Source organism: Balearica regulorum, chromosome Z (genome assembly GCF_011004875.1).
Source record: "Balearica regulorum gibbericeps isolate bBalReg1 chromosome Z, bBalReg1.pri, whole genome shotgun sequence".
Taxonomy (NCBI): Eukaryota; Metazoa; Chordata; class Aves; order Gruiformes; family Gruidae; genus Balearica; species Balearica regulorum.
Window position 1 is genome coordinate 24,449,065 of NC_046220.1, and position 22,923 is coordinate 24,471,987.

Sequence of the window (22,923 nt, forward strand, 5' to 3'; positions counted from 1 at the left end):
TCTTTTTCCACATGGGAAAACCTATACCCAGAAAAAACGTGCACATGTAGAAAACCCAAGATACCTGGAAGCATAAAAAGTGGAAACTACAGAGGTCTCAATGCTGCTTCCAGAGCTGAGATAGTCTGAGTCAAACTCTAAAATCTTTTGTCAGCTCTGCTGACTTTCTGTTAGTCTGATCTTTAAGGGATGCTTAAAACTCAGCAGCAGCTGAGTTTCTGAATTGCTTGGATTAAAATATGTCAGTATTGACTGTTTCTTTACTTGCCTACTTTCTTTGTGAAATTTAATTATCTGGTAATTTAATATCAGTATGAATCCAGCCATGTAGTGACTCAGTTCTAATCATCACCAGAATTTGAAAAATGTGGTGTGTCATTCCCATTTTAGTAGAAGGTCACAGCAGCCAGTGTTAGCACTAAGTCTGACTAAGTCCAGACTTGTTTGTTTTTTCAATTTGCAGTGAAACATGAAATGACAACAGCATGGCTTTTTCTCTCAGCTTCTTATCTCAGGTTAGTTCTGAGATTTCAAAAGTGAAAGTCTTTTGGCAAATATACACGCACTCAACATGTTGTCTCTGGTCCCAGTTTTAAACTTGGTTTCTCGGTTCTTTAGCATAGACACTTTGTTTATACTACCCAATTTGCCTTGTTGTCTTAATATTTATAAAAAGGGCAATGAACCATTGAATAGGAAAAAGAATTTTATGATCTTGTTAAGAGAATTGCATAATGAGGTGATTTCCTCAGAATATACCTATGACACATTCATATTTATTTTCAGTGAATCATGTTGTAGAGCAAAAATCATTGTCCACAGAACTGGGTAGAAGTGCTCTAGTATACATAGCAATTAAAAAAAAAAAAAAAAGGTCAATGTGCTGGTGCTATGATAACACACCTTTGTGGGGGAGGTCCAGGCAGACAGCTTGCTGGAATAGCAGCTGGCCACCTGAACACACATCTGGACACTGTAAGCCATCAGTTAACACAAAATAGTTTTCACCAGCTAAGAAAAGGGTACTGATAGGGTTAAAAAGATACTTGAATATTGGATATGAGCAGGTCAGGATCTGAGGTATGGGGCCTATGTTCACAATAATCTACTGCAGAAACTGTAAGTGAAAAATAAATCAACCAATCACAACATACTCAAATTAACTCATACAGTGAATGAAGGAAATGCTTACTTGCCTCGGAGAGACTATTTCTCAGCACCAAAGCATGACATCTCTGATCTCTCAGTCCTCATTCTGAAGGGAAACCTATAAGATACATTCAGACGAGGAGCCTGCAAGCTTGAACTGTGTTTACGTGGCAAGGTTTTGGTAGTGGGGGGCTGCAGGGGTGGCCTCTGTTAAGAAGACACCAGAAACTTCCCCATGTCCTATAGAACCAATGATGGCACCTCTGTGATAACTTATTTAAGAAAGGCCAAAAAAAAGCTGTGCAACAGCAGCTGTGAGAGAGCAGTGAGAATATGTGGGAGGAACAACTCTGCAGACATGAAGGTCAGTGAAGAATGAGTGAGAAGAGGTGCTCCCGGCACCGGAGCAGAGATTCCCCTGCAGCCTGTGGAGAAGACCATGGTGAGGCAGGCTGACCCCCTGCAGCCCATGGAGGACCAAGGTACAACAGATATTTCTCCTCCTGATGCTGTTAAGGAGTGGAAGTGAAAAAGCAGCTTGGTGAGCACCTGGTGGACAGCCAAGGTCAACCCACCACAAAACTAAAATTAGTAACTCTACCGGATGGTAACAGTCATTGACTAAGATGGGATTTTTTTGCCACATCGCAATTTTTTTTTTTAATTTGCTGGTGTAAACATCTGATGTGCAGGTGTCCACTTACCCTAATTCTTATTTTACTCCCATTTGCTGGATCCCACCCACAGATTTGTGTTAGTGTTGAATAATTCCAAGTCCTAATGTATTTACTCAGAGTGGCTGGCTGCCAGCCCCTCAAGAACTACAGCTTGATCATGCATTAAACTCCCACTCAACTGGTCTACAGGGTTACTGACTTTATTTCGTGGTTGGTTACGAAAGGTCTTATCAGAATTACCATAAGTGCACTAAGACCTCCTCTAGCTTCAGAAAAGTGCTGCTTTGATATCATCTGCCAGAACAGATCCCGAGCACAGCAGACCTGCAGGTCCTGCAGCAGCAGCCACAAAATACCTAGTGCCAGTCATGTACCTATCTTGTCGGTCCCATTTCTCATGTGTGTGCAATTGTAATGATTTCCAGAAGGTTGCAGGCCAGACAATGAGTACAAAGCTGGTCTTGTAATGTATTTTTATGCGGAGTCCTTAGGAGTGAGCTCTAACAGGTACACTCCTGTGGCTTTGCCTCTTCCTGTTTGGCACAGTACAGGCAGGGAAAGCCTCACTCTTAGAAATTACAAAATGTTTAGACTTGTGGGCAAGGTTAGATGACAAAATGCTAACATTTAAACAGACAAAAGAGTTTCTCTATGCTAACAGTCCTGCCTGTCAAACGCTCAAAATTGAAGTTTTGTCCTTTATTCTTTCCCTTGAAGAATGTATCATCCTAAACTCACCAGATACTAAACCCTGTCAGTCTCCAAATATATATTTATACATTTTTCTATTAATTATTAATTATTTTTGTATTTTATATTTTTTTATATATTGTGTATAATTTTATAGTATGTAGGTTTTTCATTAGAAAAACTTCCAAGCTGATACTGTAATAAAATCAGGAAAATTTAAAAAAAAAATTTTTAGTGAAAAAGAGACATTTTAATCTAAAAAAATATACCCAAAGTACAATTTTTTATCAGCTTTTACAGCAATTATTTTGAAATGGTCTCAAGTAGCTTTGCTGATTCATTAGCAAAAACAGACTTTAGCAAAACAGTCAGATCCCTTACATAGAAGAAAAATTATTTCTGTCTTAAATGTCTATTTCTATTTGGTGACAACTTATAGATCTGAACATACGTAGATCATTTGAATCTAGCATGGGTTGTAAAATGTGAGCCAGATGATGAGAACATCACCTGTACATAGAAGAGTCCATTAAAAGTAATTTTGATTGATTAATTTAATTCATCTAGAATTAGCATCAACTTTTTCATAATTAAAATTCTGAATAATCACCAAGAACAGAGTGGAATTTCAGATTGCTTTCCGAACAGTTTCACGAATTGCCTGAAATAATCTTTTCTCAAAGACATCAGAAGTTGGAGAGGTAGATGTGTCTGTTAATATTTGCTCTGTCTCAGGAAAATTTGTGTCTTTGTTTCATTTGGAAAATTCCTGGTTTTAACCTTGACTTTGGAGAACTCCAGCAAACACTTTGCAAGGTTTCTTCCAGCATTTCTTACCTTTGAACAGAGCTCTCCTCTGCAGTATTTATTAGAATGACTGCTTTTGTCAGATTTCATTTTTTCAGAAATGGAACAAAGATAAATCTATTTCTGGTTTAGTACCACTAAATATATAAACTAGAAATAAAATTCCCCATAGATGTCACCATCTCAAGTGTTCCACTTCTTTTTCTGAGTGGCTTAATTCAAATCCTAGCCCTAATGGGTCTTAATTATAATTGTGTTCTTTAAAGACCCATGATGTTGCCAGTGGCCTGAGTCTAAAGAAGAAACAAGTCTTTAGGAAATAATTAAGAAGCAAAATGTTCTTAGTTCTTACCTCTTTTTACACTGAGAGTTTTTCCAGAAGGATTATCTATCCACTTGAAAAGGCACACAGGAACATATTTTATGTAATAAAGGATTTGTCATAGCTACATAGTTTGGGGTGGGGTTTTTAGTAACTTTTTTTCCTTTCAGTTCTTCCAAATCACAGGAAGTGATGTGAGCAAATAGAGCAAATTAAGAATGGTTGAAATGTTAGAGTAAAATAAAAAAGGGCTTCTGAAGTTCTGGCTCAATATCTATGATGTTGCAATTCAAAACAATTACAAAAGCTTTCCCAAAATAACCAAACAGCTATGTTATGAATGCCAAAACAAAACTTCACATTGCCTGTGTGACACACCATGAGATTGGGAAGTGTTTGTTGTCAGCTATTCAATAATAAATCTAAAGATTGTTTATGGGCAAAACCTGATGATTAACATTAGCAGATGGCAAGGCTATCAGCCAAGAGAGTAGAATTTTGAATTTATTTCTTACCAACTGTGCCTTATTTACTCTGTGTAAACTCATATTATGCTTGTTTATTGCATAACATATGCCATTTGCAATTACACTTAAAATTGTTCCAAATTCTTAAGAAAAAAATCTAGGAGTCAACCGGAGAGGAATAACAAAATTTATCAGATGTCTAGGTAAGAAATGTCTCACCTTGCAGAGAGGAAAGTGAGACACGAGAACTGCACTCTGTGAAAGGCAACTGAAATAGAACGAGCTCTGCCTGCACATCGTCTGCAGGCAGCGGGGCAAGTGCTGGGCTGCAGTCCCAGGAGGGAGCTCGGGGTCAGACCTCAGGAACCCCTTGCAGAAACTGCAAGGCATGGGAGGTGAAAGGGGGCTGCCCGGGGAGGATGGTAGCACCTCTGCCACTGCCGAGGTCATAAGAAACACACTTTGATAGCTCTGCATGATCCTGTCCTGGGGCAAAGGGGGATCTCGTGACAATGCTGCTTCTGTAGGTCAGTGCCATATTGATGTTTACCAGTAGTCTGAGAAGAGAATCACACAGTATACAATTTGTCTCAAAAGCATTGCAGTGGCAGGCAGGGGATTTTTGCAGTTACAGAGGGGCAACTCTCAGAAAAGTTGCAGCTACAAAAGCACAATCTATTCTTCACAGGGTGAGGCTCAAGTAGTGCTAACACTTCTGTAGCAATATAATCGCATGCTCTAAATATTAGATGGAGGTTGTAGTGCTTTAACTGTACCAGGACCTTAAAACCAAACTCACCTCTGTGAATTACATTATAGACCCTATAGATAAATATCCCTGATTTGTTTCCCACACCCAACTATGCACTTAATGTTTACAACTGGTTGTCATCCACATTTAAATATCTAAGTGTCCCTCAATATCTAAGGCACATTTTTTTGCTTGTAAGTCTTTTGCTAAGCCTGACATGTTGCACTTCTAACTCATGGCTTAACTCCCCCTTGCTAACAGCTCCCACGTCTTACCTGCTACCCAGTGGTCGTACTTAGTCATGCCCCAACCATGATCCAGCCATCACAAGAAGGTGGAACCAACACTTATGAACATGCAGTGAAGTTCAGGGGCCTCAGTAACAGCTGGGTCTCTACACTTCTCCATCTTGTGCCTTGGCTAGCAAAAAGCAGAGTGAAGAGCAGCATGAAGTAGTGGAAAAGGAAGACACCCCATGGTACCACCTGTAAATGCAGTTAACGGGCAACTGGCACAGCAGATAAGCTTTGGGGTTGTGAAGCCAGCATGGGTTTAGGAGGTTACGGCTGCTGTGGGCAGCTGGAGAATGGCTGAGTGTCTCTCTGTGTGAGGGTAAGGACTGCATTTGAGAGTGGAAGAGCGCTGGCAAGATGGGAAAAGGTCTGGGACAGGACTTGTTTGCACACCAAAGTGTTTGCCCTGACAAGATCACTTTACCATGTTGTTTAGGGAAGAGCACTCAGAGGACACTACCCATAGACCAGCCTCTCAAGCCTCACAGGCAGGGCTTGCTTCCTACAGTTCAGATGCTGCTCAGGAACTCAACAGTCTTGCCTGGGACAGGTTTGCTCCTGCTCATGTAACTGGCATCATGACCTGCCAGCACATATCACTGTAAGCAGATGGCCACTGGTTTCTTTGAGAGCATGGCTAGCCATCAGCTGGTATCAGCTAGGACATTGGCTCCAGGAGCCTTTGGAAGGTTATTGCTGCCCTATGTGAATATGCCAGAATATGCCAGAATATGCCATATGCGTGGGTTGATCGGTATTGTATCCTGTTTTAACCAGAAATAAGACTAGATAGGTGGGCTGAGGAAAGCTAATGTGTCTTCCTCAACAAGACAACTCTTGTTGCTCGAAGGCAAGATTCTTAGTGTATTGTTGGGGAAATGCAGAGGCAGCAGCACCACAGCATTGATTTGAATAACCCCCATGGATGGAACTGGCTGGCAAGAGCTAATAGACTAAGACAAATTTTCCCTTTGTTGATTCACATAGTCTTTGCAAATTATCTGGAGTTTTGCTTCTCTGCCCCATGAAGATACCCAGTCAGGCTGCTTGCTGTGTGATTCTCTTCCACTTCTTTAGCTCAACTTTTCTTTGGTATCCTGTAACACTCAAGAAGCTTCTCTCTGCTCAAAGTGCAAGAATACCAAGGTTTATACATCCATTATTTATCTGTGTCTCTCTCTCTTCCACCATATACATAGTTTGTTTTACAGTGATTTCCTTCTGTCATACCACTAGTTTTATCTGCGATATCACTCACAGTAATTTTCAGAGGTTCAGCACATTAGAAGACAAAAAATCCCCAAGACCCACCCCCCAAGCCTATTCAGTGAAATGAAACCCAAGTAGTACTGATACTTGATGGAAAGAGAAGAAACTGAAAATGAGTAGAATATTGCAGCTGTGAGTTATATCACTCTTCTGATTTTATATTGATCTCACAGTTTACACAGAAAACAGATCAGGCTCAGCTAGACACCACAAGCACAAACATGTAACGCTGACAAAAAGTGACTTCTAAAGGACACATAATGACTTCATGAGAAGTTTTAATTAAGGAGAAGGGATCAAAATATCCCTAAAGAAGCCCCAAATTGTTACCTCTTACACTTCAAAGAAAGCTGAAAGGTTTATTTAGAAGGTTTTCAAAACAGATTGGTGAACAAATAGGTGCAGACATCTCAGATAAATCCTACATAAGATTAATTTGCTAGATGACGCATTATTTTAAAAATAATCTCTTGTGTTGTTGAAACAATGTTGTGCAAGTTAGCAAAATAGAACTTTAAACACTGAATTGCCTTCTATCATTTGAACTATTTACATTTTATTGTTTTCACATGGAAGATGCATCAGTTTTAAGTGTTGTTCACAACAGTGGGAGCACAGAGCATTCACTTTTTGAAAGGAAGTGGCATAGCTTACACTTGGTGTTTGATCCAAAACCCCATTCACACCATAAACAAACTTCATCATCTCTTTCCTGAGTAACTAGTAAGTTTAATAAGGTATGTAACTTTAAGAAAACAAACTTTCTCACTAGATATCTTGGAGAGAAGAGATGTATCAAACCTGAAACAAAACATGCTTAGCAGCTACTGCAATTGCTTTATGTAAATGCAATATGGGAGGAGGGAAGGAGGGGAAAAGAAAGAGACAGAAATAGCTGCACCCTGGCTCACATAAACCTTTGGAAGTCTGCAGAGGTTTGTAAGAAAAATGTAAATATTTTCTGTATTTTCTTAACCTTTTAGTTCTTTCATCTTTCCCTAACACATACTCTTTGTACAGCCTGATCCAAAAGTTCATCTGACATCAGTAGGAAAAAAATTACAATTTGTGTAAGTTTGGCTCAGACTCTGTGAACAGAACACAAGGGAGGATGATTAATATAACCTGTGTACAAAGCTGTCAGAAGAACAGATTTATAAACCTAGTTTTACCTCTCAATTTATTTATCAATGACCTGGATGCAGGAGTTGCATGCACCATTAGCAAATTTGCTGATGATACCAAACTGGGAGGTGCTCTTGACTCTCTGAAGCAACAAGAGGCCTTGCAGATGGATCTAGATAGATTGGAGCATTGGGCAATGATTAATGGGATGAAATTTAACAACTCCAAGTGCCAAACTCTGCACCTAGGATAGAGTAACACTGGGCACAATTATAAATGGGGAGAGGAATGGCTGGAGAGCAGCCCTGCAGAAAGGGATCTGGGGGTGCAGGTCGACAGCAGCTCACTATCAGCCAGCAGTGTGCCCTGGCAGACAAAAGGGCAAACCCCATCCTGGGGGGCATCAAACATGGCATAGCCAGCCGGTCAAAGGAGGGGATTGTCCCGCTGATTCAGCATTGGTGCAGCCTCACCTCAAGTGCTGTGTGCAGTTCTGGGCCCCACCATTTAAGAACGATGTGAAGGTCCTTCAATGCGTCCAGATGACAACACAGATGGTGGAAGGGCTGGACGGCATGTCCTGTGAGGAGCAGCTGAGGACTTTGGGTTTGTCTAGTTTGGAGGAGACAAGGCTGAGGGGTGACCTCATTGCTCTCTACAGCTTCCTGAGGAGGGAAGTGGAGAGGGAGGTGCTGAGCTCTTCTCCCTGGGATCCAGTGACAGGATGCATGGGAATGGTTCCAAGCTGTGCCAGGGGAGGTTCAGACTTGACATTAGGAAACATTTCTTTACCGAGAAGGTGGTCAAATGCTGGAACTGGCTTCCTAGTGAGGTGGTCAATGCCCCAAGCCTGTCAGTGTTTAAGAGGCATTTGGACAATGCTCTTAATAACATGCTTTAACTTTTGATCAGCCCTGAAGTGGTCAAGCAGTTGGACTAGATGGTCATTATCAGTCTCTTCCAAGTGAAATCTAATCAATTCTGTTCTATTCCACTCATATGCTATACTCTATATTCCATTCCATTCTCATAACATGGCCAGCAGAAGCACTCTTGATATATCATACTTCTGGCCCTTAAATTTCAGAGACAGTACATCTTTGTGAAAGGTAACTGGCCTTCAGTTAAAGACTTCATATAGTATAAAATTCACATCTACATCACAGAACACTAATTAATTACCCTGATTCTTGGAAGAAAATTTGTCCAGCTGCAGCCCATAGACCCTGGGTCATGTGATGAACATATCTGGCCGGTTAAAGAACCATCATCTCTTAGAAAGCTCTCCTTTTTTTCCTATTTGAGATTTCTGGGTGATGACTGTCATATCTAAACCTCTGAGCAGACCCATTCAACACAACAAAGTCTCATAAGTCTCTCACCAACAAGTGGGCAAAGCTCATCGCGAAGCCATGATGTGCAAAATCTACTCAACCTCCCAGCTTTGTGCTTCTTGCTAACCCACTGATGGGTTCCCTGTATTTGCCCTGATGCTGTAGTTGGGCTTACAGTCTCTTAGTTACTTATTCTTACCCCCAAGGTCTATATGGCATGGCACTGTTCTTGTCTTGCAAATGGCATGGATATTTACCCTTAGGCAACTTTTTTTTCCTACTATATTCAAGCAGAAATTGTTGAAAGGAGACCATCTTCCCACACAAAGTAGTCATATGCAGATTTCTGAGTGCTTAACAGTCCTTTAACATCCTAAAAATGTTGCTGGTATGATTTAACACATTTACCCAGGATTTTGCTAAAAATGTGGAACAGCTTTGGCCAGTTTTAAATTTTTTTTCTTTTTACTTTTTTAAACATTTTTTACTTTTTTTCACTTTTTCACACTTTTTTTTTTAACATTTTTTATGGTGAGTTTCAGGGTGATTACAGCCTCTAATTTTTTTTTTTAATATAATCTGCATCAGTCAATATGGTGCTAACTCAATAAGTCTTTTAGAATAGTGGGGGAAGGGAGTAGTGGGGAATACATCAACTGTCTTTCTTAGAAATTCAACGTCATACTGATGATTTCTGTAGCATCTACATTTGAAATTTTGCCTTAGGAATCATATGAATTTCACGAAGAAACTCACAAAATCACATTGCCTTAACATCAATCAATCCGCTATTAACTGTTTGCCATACTAATTTTTTCATCAGCTTATTTAGGAACATTAAAATAGTTTGACTATAGTTTAACACACTACTGAGTTATTAGCTTTTCCAAGGTAGAAAAAAGTTATCTCACAGAAATTTTTTCCTGGAAATCTTGGACTATGTTGTCCAAGACAGAGAACACAGTCAAATAGAACTAGATAGAACCACTTTGATAAATTAGAAAGATTTTTTTTTTTTTAAATGTACAGTTGAAAAATGAATCAAACTTGTAGAATTTCTAGTAGGTATTGGTGGATTTTCTTTTAAAAACTCCTCTTGCAAGTCATTTCTACGTGTTTTGACTGAGAAGTTCTTGCAAGCAGTATGCTTTGCCAGTGTATGGGCCAGGAAAAAAAATATGCTACAAAGTAAGAAAAACTTGATAAAAGTAAAAAAGAAGACAATGTGATCAAATGGCACAGTAAAGGTAAAAGGTAAAGGAAATCGTTAAATTTCCTTTTGAAACCTTTTGAAAACCTTTTGAAAGCCTTTTGAAAAACTCTAGTACCATTGAAAGAGGAATAGATAGCATCATAAACAGAGACAGGAAAATGTGAAACACACAGTAAGACTAGGGAGATACAGAAATATCTCACAGGGGTGTAAGAAACCAATAATCAGCCATTACCCCAATACACCAGGAATAGGAAGCCTGTCAGAGAATATATAGCACCAACAGGTCATCAGGATGTAAAAATGGTAGCAGAAAACATGGCCTTATCAGAACAGAGGTAAGTTTTCTGTGTGTATGTTCACTGTGGAAAGGCTTGCAGCATTTTCAGAAAGAAACTCTTCTCTGTGGGGGGATATATCAGAAGTGCTATCTCAAACTGAGGTAGCAGCAAAAGAGCTTACAGAACAAGCAAACAAAACAAGCAGCAGCAACTGCCACACTGTTAAGCCTGAGAGCTTTAAAAAAACCTCACGCAATGAAAAAATTGAATTAAGTGGCTTCAGTACAACACCATGCAAAAAAATTCTTTGGTACGGAAGATTAGAAAGTGGCAAAAGTGACACTAACACACTTTTCAAGAGTCCTTTAGGAGAGATCCAGGAAACTACAGATCAGTAAGGATGACATCTATTCTAGACAAAATAATAAAAACCCAGTAAAGAATAGAGGTAGTGGTCTTGACTTTTGCAAATTTTATTAACCATTTAAATGACAAAGCCTAGTCCATCGCAATCTCTGGAGCATTGACAGGTGTGTGTATATATATATATATATATATATATATATAGCTTTCTCAGAGATTGCTAGTTGGTGGGTTGCAATGTCACCACACAGAAAGCTAGAAGACAGGCTCCCTCTGTAGCAGTGATTAAATGATGCCCTTGCATAGAGAAAAGGCAGTGGCTATACAATATCAGTATAATAGACAATCACGTTGCCTATTCCTCTGCAAAGAAGGGAGAAGCACATAGTTGTGCTAAGCACAGTGTTAGAGCTGTTTTTCAGGAAACGTAGGAAGAACCCGCCTGACTGATGCTCTTCCCTTACATATTTGGGAAATGACATGCAAGGAAAGTTTAATGCTTGTACTGGTCTGGAAGGACAGAGGGGTCAGAAGACTGCAGGAGTTACTAGTTTGATTTGTTTCACAATGCCTTCTCCAGACATATAGAATAGTATTTTCCATACCTACAAGAGTGGAAAGATAAAATATTGAACCATTAATCTGGTCTGGGCACTTTGAGGAGCAGATCATGGAAGTATTTATCCTGATCTCAGAGAGGAAACTTATTGCAAAAGTAGAGAGGCAGGATGCAAAGCCACCTCTGGGTTAGTCTGCTACTACTCTCAGATAAAAGCAAATGACACTGCTATTCTATTGCATCTGAAACTGCACTTCCCTCACTTCCACCCAGACTATCATACTGGTATTTCATGCAGGACATTGCACAACCTGCCTCTCCCCCTGCACCAAAAAGAAAGAAAAAAAAAAATCAGAGCCACTTTTTCTTCTACTGAAACAGCAAATTATGAATGCTACGCATTACCTACCAAGTGGTGAGTATTCCTCTTGGCAGCAGACAATCACCTGTTGTGGAAAAACTCTGTGAATTGCAGATCATTGATCAGCTGCTGCTCCTTATCATGGTAAAGAAGGACCTACACAAATGTTTCTTTCCTGTTACTTGTGTCAGTGTCTCCCTCCTACCAAAGTGCTGGCAGCTCTGCTCTCCAGCTAGCTATTGACTCCGACCATGTTTCCAGAGCAACAAAATAGTCCTTTCCCCAGGGCTGCTGTTGCAGCAGTTCTCATTCATTCTACAGCAAGCCATGGCTATAAATACTTGACTGCCCATCCCTGCTTTAGTATGATTACTGTACCTACCACCAGCATGTTACCTATTTAGTGTACTGCCCACAGATTTGGTCAAGGTGCTAGGTATAAAAAAGGAACAAAAAGATGAAGCTTCCATGCTGCCTCCACTCATTACAAACTTTTGAGTTGGCATGTAACTAGCTAGTATTTCATTTATGGCCATGCTTAGTGGGGAAAAGGCAAAGCCCAGTGAACATATGTTTAAAGGTGTGTTGATAGGTCACAAATTATTTTATGCTGCAAAATGTATCTGTTTTTGACAGAGATGAGAATGCATTGATTTCCTTGGGGAACTTTGGCACCTGGTTCAAGTGGCAGCCTTTGCAGGGCCTTATGCAGGATTGTGCATGGACACATCAGTTGACTCTAAAATTGATCATCAAACACAGTTTGCATCTGCAATAAAATTTTGGGCATAACCCAGGATACACCTATTAGCAGTTACAGGTAAGAATGAATATGAGAACACTGCCTCCTAGACATTGTAGTGAAGACCATGGTGACACAGGTAGTCCCTCTGGAGCCCATAGAGGACAACAGTGGAGCAGATATCCACAACGCAGCCTGTGGAGGACCACACACTGGAGAAGATGGAAATAACCTGAAGGAAGCCATGATGCTGTGGAGAGCCCACACTGGAGCAGGCTCCTGGCAGGACCTGCAGCCTGTAGAGAGAGGAGCCCAGGCAGGAGCAGGTTTGCTGGCAGGACTTGTGACCCCATGGGGGACCCACGCTGGAGCAGTCTGCTCCTGAAGGTCTGCACCCTGTGGGAGGGACCCATGCTGGAGCAGTTGGTGAAGAACTGCAGCCCGTGGGAAGGACTCACGTTGGAGCAGTTGGTGGAGGACTGTCTCCTGTGGGAGGGACCCCAGGCTGGAGCCAGGGCAGAGTGTGAGGAGTCCTCCCCCTGAGGAGGAAGGAGCAGCAGAGACACCGTGTGAGGAACTGACCACAACCCCCATTCCCCATCCCCCTGTGCCGCTGAGGGGGAGGAGGGAGAGAAATGGGAAGTGAAGTTGGGCCTGGGAAGAAGGGAGGGGTAGGGGGAGGGATTTTAAGGTTTGGATTTATTTCTCATTACTTGACTCTGATTTGATTACTAATAAATTAAATTAATTTTCCTGAGTCGAGTCTGGTTTGCCTGTGGCAGTAATTGGTGAGTGATGTCTCCCTGTCCTCATCTTGACCGAGGAGCTTTTCATTGTATTTTTTCCGCCAGCCCGCTGAGCAGGGGCAGTGACAGAGCAGCCTGGTGGGCACCTGGCAGCCAGCCAAGGTCCACTCACCACAGAATGCTACCCTACTGATACACAGTCATCAGTTTTTCAAGCATTTCTATTAAACCTGAAGTCTACACAAGTCTTGCCAGATTTTGATATAATGGTTTAGTTATAAAACACAGAGGCTCAGAAGATTAACAAATAATACTATTTCCAAATCTTCACAATATGCGTGTACCTACCATTCTTCAGTGGAGATTTTTTTTTCTTTTTCAGTGTTACCATTATAGTTCTGGAGATCTTACTTTAACCTTTATCATCTTTGAGCATGCATCTTAGAGCTCAGGAAACATAAAAGGTTGGTGTGTGTTTGTGCAAGTAAAAACCTATTTCCAGTCATGTATCCTCTCCAGTCTTATTTACACGCAGAATTCCAGCAAGGGCTTGTTTTTTGATTTTTTGGGGGTTTTTTTTGGGTTTTTTTGGTTTTTTTTGGTTGTTAAAAATCTGAATGGAAACCAGACATTCTACTGTTCTTTTCATATCTCAAAGAATTACTGGATTTTAGGAACATCTTGAAAAATCAGTGATGTTTTGAACCACTTCAGCAGATTTGTAAAAGAAATTAACAGCTGTGCTTTTGTCTTACTTGTTTCAAGGCTCCCATTCCATATAATCCACAGGAACAGAATAAATGAAAGAGCAGAACAGAAGAGGACTTAGGAAGGTGTATGCACATCTGGAGAAGTGAGCAAGCAGTACCATGGAAGTACTGGATGCAAAGAAAACAACCTGACGTTAACGTCACAAGGCAGAGCAGGAGGAACCTGAAGAGCACAGCATTCTTTTTCCCACAATGCAAAATCACCCTTTGGTATAGTTGTTACATAAATATGGCTCTCTTTTTTGGCTCTTTTTTGTTCTTGAAATGTATTCCATATTACTCAATTTTAGCATTGATAATTTGTTATGTAATCAGTCACCAAGGCTGCATGACTTTTAAACCTAATCACTACCAGCCATTTCATACTTAATCAGAAACAGAGTTGCCCAAACATTATCAGTGTAGCAGCATTATGACCTTGCTCTGCTTGGCCCGGTTAGCTCATTTGATTATACTATTATAGCCCTTCTGGTAATTCTCCAGCAGTGATTTAGCCTGGACAAAGTGCTCTGTTCATGGTGAGATACTGCTTCTGGTGCTTGAAGAGTAGGCAGTTGCAAGGTGCTAAGCCACAACTCCAGTGGGAAAAAATGAAATGGACATGGAGGTGTCATCGTTTAACCCCATCTGGCAACTAAGCTCCATGCAGCTGCCCGCTCACTCCTCCCCTGGTGGGATGCGGGAGAGAATCAGAAGGGTAAGTGAGAAAACTCCTGGGTTGAGATAAAGACAATTTAATAGGTAAAGCAAAAGCCACATGCACAAGCAAAGCAAGACAAGGAATTCATTCCCCACTTCCCATGGGCAGACAGGTGTTCAGCCATCTCCAGGAAAGCAGGGCTCCCACACATGTAGCGGTGACTTGGGAAGACAAACACCATCAATCCGAATGTCCCTCTCTTCCTTGTTCTTCCCCCAGCTTTATATGCTGAGCATGACATCATATGGTGTGGGATACCCCTGTGGTCAGTTGGGGTCAGCTGTCCCAGCTGTGTCCCCTCCCAACTCCTTGTGCACCCCCAGCCTCCTCGCTGGTGGGGTGGTGTGAGGAGCAGCAAAGGCCTTGGCTCTGTGTAAGCACTGCTCAGCAGTAATGAAAACATCTCTGTGTTATCAACACTGTTTTCAGTACAAATCCAAAACACAGCCCCATACCAGCTGCTATGAAGAAAATTAAGCCTATCCCAGCCAAAATCGGCAAAGACAGAAAATTGTGCTTCAGCAAAACCAAGAACACAAGCCACCAGTGACCAGACTGCAAGCAGCAGTAAGCCAAGAGACTCTGTGCTAAATATAGTCATTACAACAATGCCCCCACAAAAAAAGTCACACATACCTCAAAAAGCAACTGGGGACCAAAAAAATACTTAGCATCTGAGCTCCTCTCAATGACATGCTTGTTTTTCACAGATGTAGTCACACGAAAAGTAACTCTCTTCCTTCTATTGATCTTAGGAGTAAAATCTAAGTGCAACAAATTCTGTGAAATGAGAACTTTCACCTCCATCACTGAGGGCACAGTAAATATTTCTTTGCCACAGCCAGATTTTTATAATCCCAGGCATGAATCATAGAATCATAGAATCATAGAGTGGTTTGGGTTGGAAGGGACCTCAAAGATCATCTAGTTCCAATCCCCCTGCTGTGGGCAGGGACACCCCCCACTAGACCACGCTGCCCAAAGCCCCATCCAACCTGGCCTTGAACACTTCCAGGGATGGGGCCTCCACAGCCTCTCTGGGCAACCTGTGCCAGTGCCTCACCACCGTCACAGTAAAGAATTTCTTTCTAACATATAATTTAAATCGACTCTCCTTCAGCTTAAACCCATTACCCCTCGTCCTGTCACTACACTCCCTGATGAACAGTCCCTCACCATCTTTCCTGTAGGCCTCTTCAGGTACTGGTAAGCCACAGTATCTGAATAGGATAGTATCACTATCCTGTGATAGTTATATACCTGTGCTTGGAATGCTAATTCCCTTCCTAATGAGCAGTTCTTTTGCTTCAGCTATTAAAGCAAAAATCATTGCAGACAAACAGTGTAAATACAGAAAGTTAGCTAGCTTTTATAAAATTGCCTCAAGAACTACAAAGAATGAGAAACAAACTTTTTACTTTTCAACATCCGCACACCTATCCCTACACAGTTACTATATTTCTACATATTTTCTGTTATAGTTCTAATGTATGCATATATATATGTAAAAATATAACAATAAGTGCCAACAGAACAACATTTCAATCTGAGCTACATGACTTTTAATCTCATCCATCCGAAGTATTAAGGGAAGATGCATCACCCTGTGAATTCACCAATGCAGAGTGTAGATTACAGTCTCAATGTAAAATTTCATGTGTATTTTCTGGTGATAAATTTTGGCAAATACTCTATGGCATACAATGGGCAGTGCTGAGTACCCAAAGTGACCTTCAGCCAAGGGAACACAGAAGAGAACAGGGTCTGGGGATTTCACTGGAGAGACATAAAGGACAAATAGAAAGTGTGAATATAAAAACCAAGGAGAAAAAAAGACAGATGAGAAGAAGGTGGAACAACTAAACAGAGGGTAGACAAGTTATTAATTCAAGAGGCACAGAAATGATATATAAAGCCAGGCAGAACATAAAAGAGGAACCCCAGAAAAAAGAGGAGGAACTCTACTTTGTGGAAAGTGTCTCCTGTCAAGTAGAAAATACTCCCTCTAAAAGAAGAAAGGCTTGAAGTCAGGAGTGGTTTGATAAATCTGAGGCTTACTATACAGACATTTTCATGGGATCTTTATTATAAGGATCAAAATTTAAACTTCATCATTTTCCCTAAAAATTCCAGCTGTTCCCAAAATCCTATACCAAGCCATGGTACACATAAGCCCCACACCAAGCCATTCTGTACACTTGCATGGAGAAAGGAAACAAAGGTGACTCTTGTGGAAAAGAACAGGTATCCCATCACTAATGAGAATGACTGTGTCTGTGCCATATGGAGGCCCAAAATACCTGGCTACAGAGAGTGTGCAGGAGGGACAAGGGAGAAAATGTAGGTATTGTACAAACTCTAGAAAAGGTACATTCTCATTCCTTTGGTAGTTTTGCCTCACTGGGAGAGCAGTGTTAGCACAACCCACCTCATCCTCCACATCACACAGCTCTACAACATCATCATGAAACCCCCCACACACCCTGAGCATCATTCTCCTGATGATTATTAAACCTGGAATAATCCTGACCTGATAACTCTCTGCACAATCTGCACAGAGTTTGAAGATTTGAGAAATAACTATTGACATTTTATTTGATAGAGGGGAGGAGAAACCTGATAGGTGACCAAAAACTTGCAGAGACAGAGAAGACAGAGGAAGGCACGCATCACAGCAGAACCATCGTGCTTTGTATCCCCTTCTGCCTCCAGCTGGAGAGGAACTGCAACACTTAACGGTTGTCCTGCTGTGGAAGCAGTAGCATAAGTTTCCCAAGCAGTGTCAGCTACAGAGCTCCCCAGTCAGCCCAAAAGTATGATTCAAACTTTTTATATTGCACTCTCTAAGGTTTTCCTAAGACTGTATTTATTAATAGAGCAAGCTCACCCAGATAATTTTAGTAACTTCAAAAAATTTTAACTTGTTACAAGTCAGCCGTATGTTTCCTGGTAACCTAAAACGTCTATTTAGCATTTCTATTGAGAAAAATGTTGAGACTGTATTTAAATACACAATTATTTTCTCTTTTATGGAGTAATCAGAACCATTTTCCAACGGCAGTCTATTCATGAAGATTGAAGGGTGTTATGCTGGGGAAACTCTATTATGAAAGAGTTTTTATTTATTTTATCAGACACAAAAGTATTAGGGGGAAAAACACACAAGTAAGGTTCTGCAGGATACATTATGTTGGCAAATCAATGACACTGAATAGCGTAAGAGGACATGGCACATCAAGTTTCTTGGTCAAAGCAGGCTTTAGAAAGGTGATGAGTAGCTGCTTTTCACAGAAAAAAAAAATTGAATAGCCAAACTGAATGCAGTTTAGCACATTTCAAAGCGTGTCAGAATGGTTACACAACAGTTACCTACATCACAGCAGCCTTTTTGCCAGTTTTTTTTTTTTTTTCTCTTATAATGGAGAGAAAAAAAAAAACCCTACCCTTGCAAGAAAACACTGCAGGCATTCTTAAGCTCCTGAAACACATGTAGCTACATGAGAAGTTGTCTCCTTCCCTTCACTGTGCTCAAATAGCTGTTAAAGTGACATGTACCTCCTTGGTAACCACATACTTATTTTCAAGAATCCTCTTTCCCATTGCCTGCCTTTGTTTTTTTTCTTCTGTCTCATTTTGCATACATAAAGTTAGGCCATGGATAAGAGTAAATCCTGCCTGTGCTTGTGTTTTTCAACAGGTTTAGGCTGATACGTGTAAGGACCATAAAACACATCAGGGGTCTGTATGAATATCAAGGGTGTCACACCCATTTCGAATGGCACTGAATAGAGCTGACACCAGCTAGGAGCTGGGAATCAAGGCCAATGTGCATATCGGTGCTTTTTCCTACACAATGTGCTTGAAAGCTCAAGTATTACATTCATAAATTCAGGATTCCATTTCAGGGATCAAAAACTTCAGTGAGTTACGCTCACTGTTGCAGCAAAAGCAAATACACTGATTTTCTTTTCTGAAACCTATGAACCCTAAAACCAAGAATCAGGAACACCAATTTAGAAGTCTGTTGCCTCTAGATATTCAGTTTGGGCGAAGACATGAATCTCCTATGGAGAACAGAGTCAAGTCCTGCCCAACACATCCTTTTGTTCTGGACTTGCCTTAGTGCCGAGCTTAAGGCTGTGAGATTAGAGCAAGGCTCAGAATTTCAGCTAACAGCTAAATCATCCCTTCTGATTGTATTACTTTGGTGCACGCAAGTCACATTCTGTCCCTACACTTTGAAAACAAGACTGATAAGATATCTTAGCCAGATCAAGCTGCCATAGGCAATGCATACTGCAGCCAACTCATTAGCAATTTGAATAATAATAATAATAATAATAATAATAATAAACCCTGTAACTGCAGTATCAGACTGCTGTATGATGATATTTGCATCCATTGAAAGGGTGCCTTGATTTGAAGGGAAGATGCAGGTGGCTTTTTCCCCCCCCCCCCCCCCATTGAGGAAGCTGAAAGAATAACTGGCTTCTTAGTTGAGTTACTTTCCAAGTATCAGGGGAAAAAAAAGGGTATGTTGGGCTTAAAATGTTTTGTGATTTTAACTTATGTTTAAAAATACCTTTTGAAAGATAAAGACAGAAACAGACTTCCAAATGAAGCCCTCCACAAATACTAACATTCAGACATTTCTACTTCTTAATTTTATTAATTTGTTGCAATTGAGAACATTAATCATCAACTTTTATCTGCATTTTTTTGCAATTTCTACATTCCATTTTCAACATAGCTTCTTTCCCACCTCAAATTTTTTTCACAATTTGCCAAATCGTCTGTGGAAAAGTTGAAATGCTGAAGGTAAGAACAAATGATCTTTATTCCATTAAAAAAAATAAAAATCTGAAAACACAGTTTTATCTAACTCCTTAAAATCAGATTTGCTCTGATTGTGACTCTGATCGGTGGCAACACAGATGCCACCAGTTCTGGATTAAACAAAGATTTTACTTTCTTCTCCCCCTGCTGGAGATATGTATTACATCTTCTAAACCAAAACTAGACAAATGGTTTGTTCACATTTTGCTACCACCTCTCTTCCCATACAGGTGAGGGAACACTGCCGTTACATGCTGCTCTTGAATCTCTTAGCAACAATCATTTAGTTGAAAAATTTAGTGTGACCTCTTCTCCTGAGATACCATAGAAAGGGTAAATAGCTTCGAAGTGACCACTGCTAACCCTGAATTATGCCAACAAAAACCTTAGAGCACAAGAATCACAGAATCATAGAAAGGTTTGGGTTGGAAGGGACCTCAAAGATCATCTAGTTCCAATCCCCCTGCTGTGGGCAGGGACACCCTCCACTAGACCACGTTGCCCAAAGCCCCATCCAACCTGGCCTTGAACACTTCCAGGGATGAGGCCTCCACAACCTCCTCTGGGCAACCTGTGCCAGTGCCTCACCACCCTCACAGTGAAGAATTTCTTCCTAATATCTAATTTAAATCGACTCTCCTTCAGCTTAAACCCATTACCCCTTGTCCTGTCACTACACTCCCTGATGAACAGTCCCTCACCATCTTTCCTGTAGGCCCCCTTCAGGTACTGGAAGGCCGCAACTAGATCTCCCCAGAGCCTTCTCTTCTCCAGGCTGAACAACCCCAACTCTCTCAGCCTGTCTTCATAGGAGGGGTGCTCCAGCCCTCCAATCAGCTTTGGGGCCCTCCTCTGGACTCGCTCCAACAGCTCCATGTCTCTCCTGTACTGGGGGCCCCCAGAGCTGGACGCAGTACTCCAGGTGGGGTCTCACAAGAGCGGAGTAGAGGGGCAGGATCACCTCCCTCGACCTGCTGGTCACACCTCTTTTAATGCAGCCCAGGACACGGTTGGCTTTCTGGGCTGCAGGCGCACACTGCTGGCTCATGTTGAGCTTCTCATAAATCAATACCCCCAAGTCCTCCTCAGGGCTCCTTTCAACCCATTCCTCGCCCAGCCTGTAGTCGTGCTTGGGATTGTGCCGACCCATGTGCAGGACCTTGCACTTGGCCTTGTTGAACTTCATGCGGTTCGCACGGGCCCACCTCTCCAGCCTGTCAAGGTCCCTCTGGATGGCATCCCTTCCCTCCAGCATGTCAACCACACCACACGGCTTGGTGTTGTCGGCAAACTTGCTGAGGGTGCACTCGATACCACCATCCGTGTCACCGACAAAGATGTTGAATAGTGCCGGTCCCAGTACCAACCCCTGAGGAACACCACTCGTCACTGTTCTCCACTTGGACATTGAGCCGTTGACCACAACTCTTTGAGTGCAACCATCCAGCCAATTCCTTATCCACCGACTGGTCCATCCATCGAATCCATGTCTCTCCAATTTAGAGACAAAGATGTCGTGCAGGACAGTATCGAATGCCTTGCACAAGTCCAGGTAGATGACGTCAGCTGCCTGTCCCTTATCCACAGACACTGTAACCCCATCACAGAAGGCCACCAAATTTATCAGGCACAATTTGCCCCTAGTGAAGCCATGTTGGCTGTCACCAGTCACCTCCTTGTTTTCCATGTGCCTGAGCATAGTCTCCAGGAGAGTCTGCTCCATGATCTTGCCAGGCACGAAGGTGAGACTGACTGGCCTGTAGTTCCCTGGGGTCTTCCTTTTTACCCTTCTTAAAAATGGGGGTAATGTTCCCCCTCTTCCAGTCAGCGGGAACTTCGCCGGACTGCCAGGACTTCTCAAATATGATGGCGAGTGGCCTGGCCCCTTCATCCGCCAGTTCCCTCAAGACCCGCAGATGCAACTCATCAGGTCCCATGGACTTGTGCACCTTCAGGTTCCTTAGATATTCTTGAACCTGATCTTCTCCTACAGCGGGTGGTTCTGCATTCTCCCAGTCCCTGCCTTCTGTGACCTGGGCAGTGTGGCTCAGGGATTTGCCAGTGAAGACTGAGGCAAAGAAGTCGTTGAGTACTTCAGCCTTCTCCATATCCTGGGTAACCAGGTCACCCATTTCATTCTGGAGGGGACCCACATTTTCCCTCGCCCTCCTCTTATCACTGACATACCTATAGAAGCTTTTCTTGTTGTCCTTGACATCCCTGGCCAGATTTAATTCTGTCAGGGCTTTGGCTTTCCTAACCTGCTCCCTGGCTGCCTGGACAGTTTCTCTGTGTTCTTCCCAGGCTACCTGCCCTTGCTTTCACCCTCTGTAGGCTTCCTTTTTTTGTTTGACTTTGCCCAGGAGCTCCTTGTTCATCCACAGGGCCTCTTGGTGGATTTGCTTGACTTCCTCTTTGTTGGGATGCGTTGCTCCTGAGCTTGGAGGAGGTGACCCTTGAATATTAGCCAGCTGTCTTGGGCCCCTCTTCCTTCCAGGCCTTTGTCCCATGGTGTTCTACCAAGCAGATCCCTGAAGAGGCTAAAGTCTGCTCTGCTGAAGTCCACGGTAGTGAGCTTGCCCTCCTCGCTGCCCTGAGGATCCTGAATTCCACCATTTCGTGGTCACTGCAGCCAAGGCTGCCCTTGAGCTTCATGTCCCCTACCAGGCCCTCCTTATTGGTGAGAAGAAGGTCCAGCATGGCACTTCTCCTCGTGGGCTCCTCTATCACTTAGAGGAGAAAGTTGTCATCGACACGTTCCAGAAACTTCCTGGATTGCTTACGTTCAGCTGCGTTGTCCCTCCAGCAGATGTCAGGGTGGTTGAAGTCCCCCACAAGGACCGGGGCTCGTGAGCATGAGGCTGCTCCTATCAAGAACTTGTATATTAATGCAGAGACAGGCCTCATTTACATGCGTGTTGCTCACGTTTGTAACTGAAGGCGTGCATCCAGCTGAATGACCATCTCAGATGGGACAAGCAGCAAGAAGGACATTAGTTTACATACTTTCTTTGAACTTACTGCTAAATTTAGAACTAAGAAAAGCATGTAATTTGATATTGAGTCATATGAATTCTGCCTAAATCTGTAAAATGGACTCCACAACTCATGTATTACAGACAGGACTCAGAGCTAGATCAACTCAGACGTGTGGCAAAGTAATCTAAAAGACATGAATGTAGCTGAAACTTGCTGAAGAATGCAGTACTCGCACCAACACTAGATCTAAAAGCTCTGTTCTAACAGAACCAAAAAGAGTCAGGCCTGATTTCTAAGGCAGTCCATGAAAGAACACAGGCAAGTAACTGCAATGGTTTCCAGCAGACCTTGTGTCTCCAAGTTTCCTGCCTGGTCTATCGTCACTTATCTCACATCAAGGCTTGCCTTTTAAGAGGCATGGGTAAGCAGCCAAGTAATTCTTCGCTGGGTGGGGACATTACACTGCATCTGTCTGTCTTCACTAAAGTT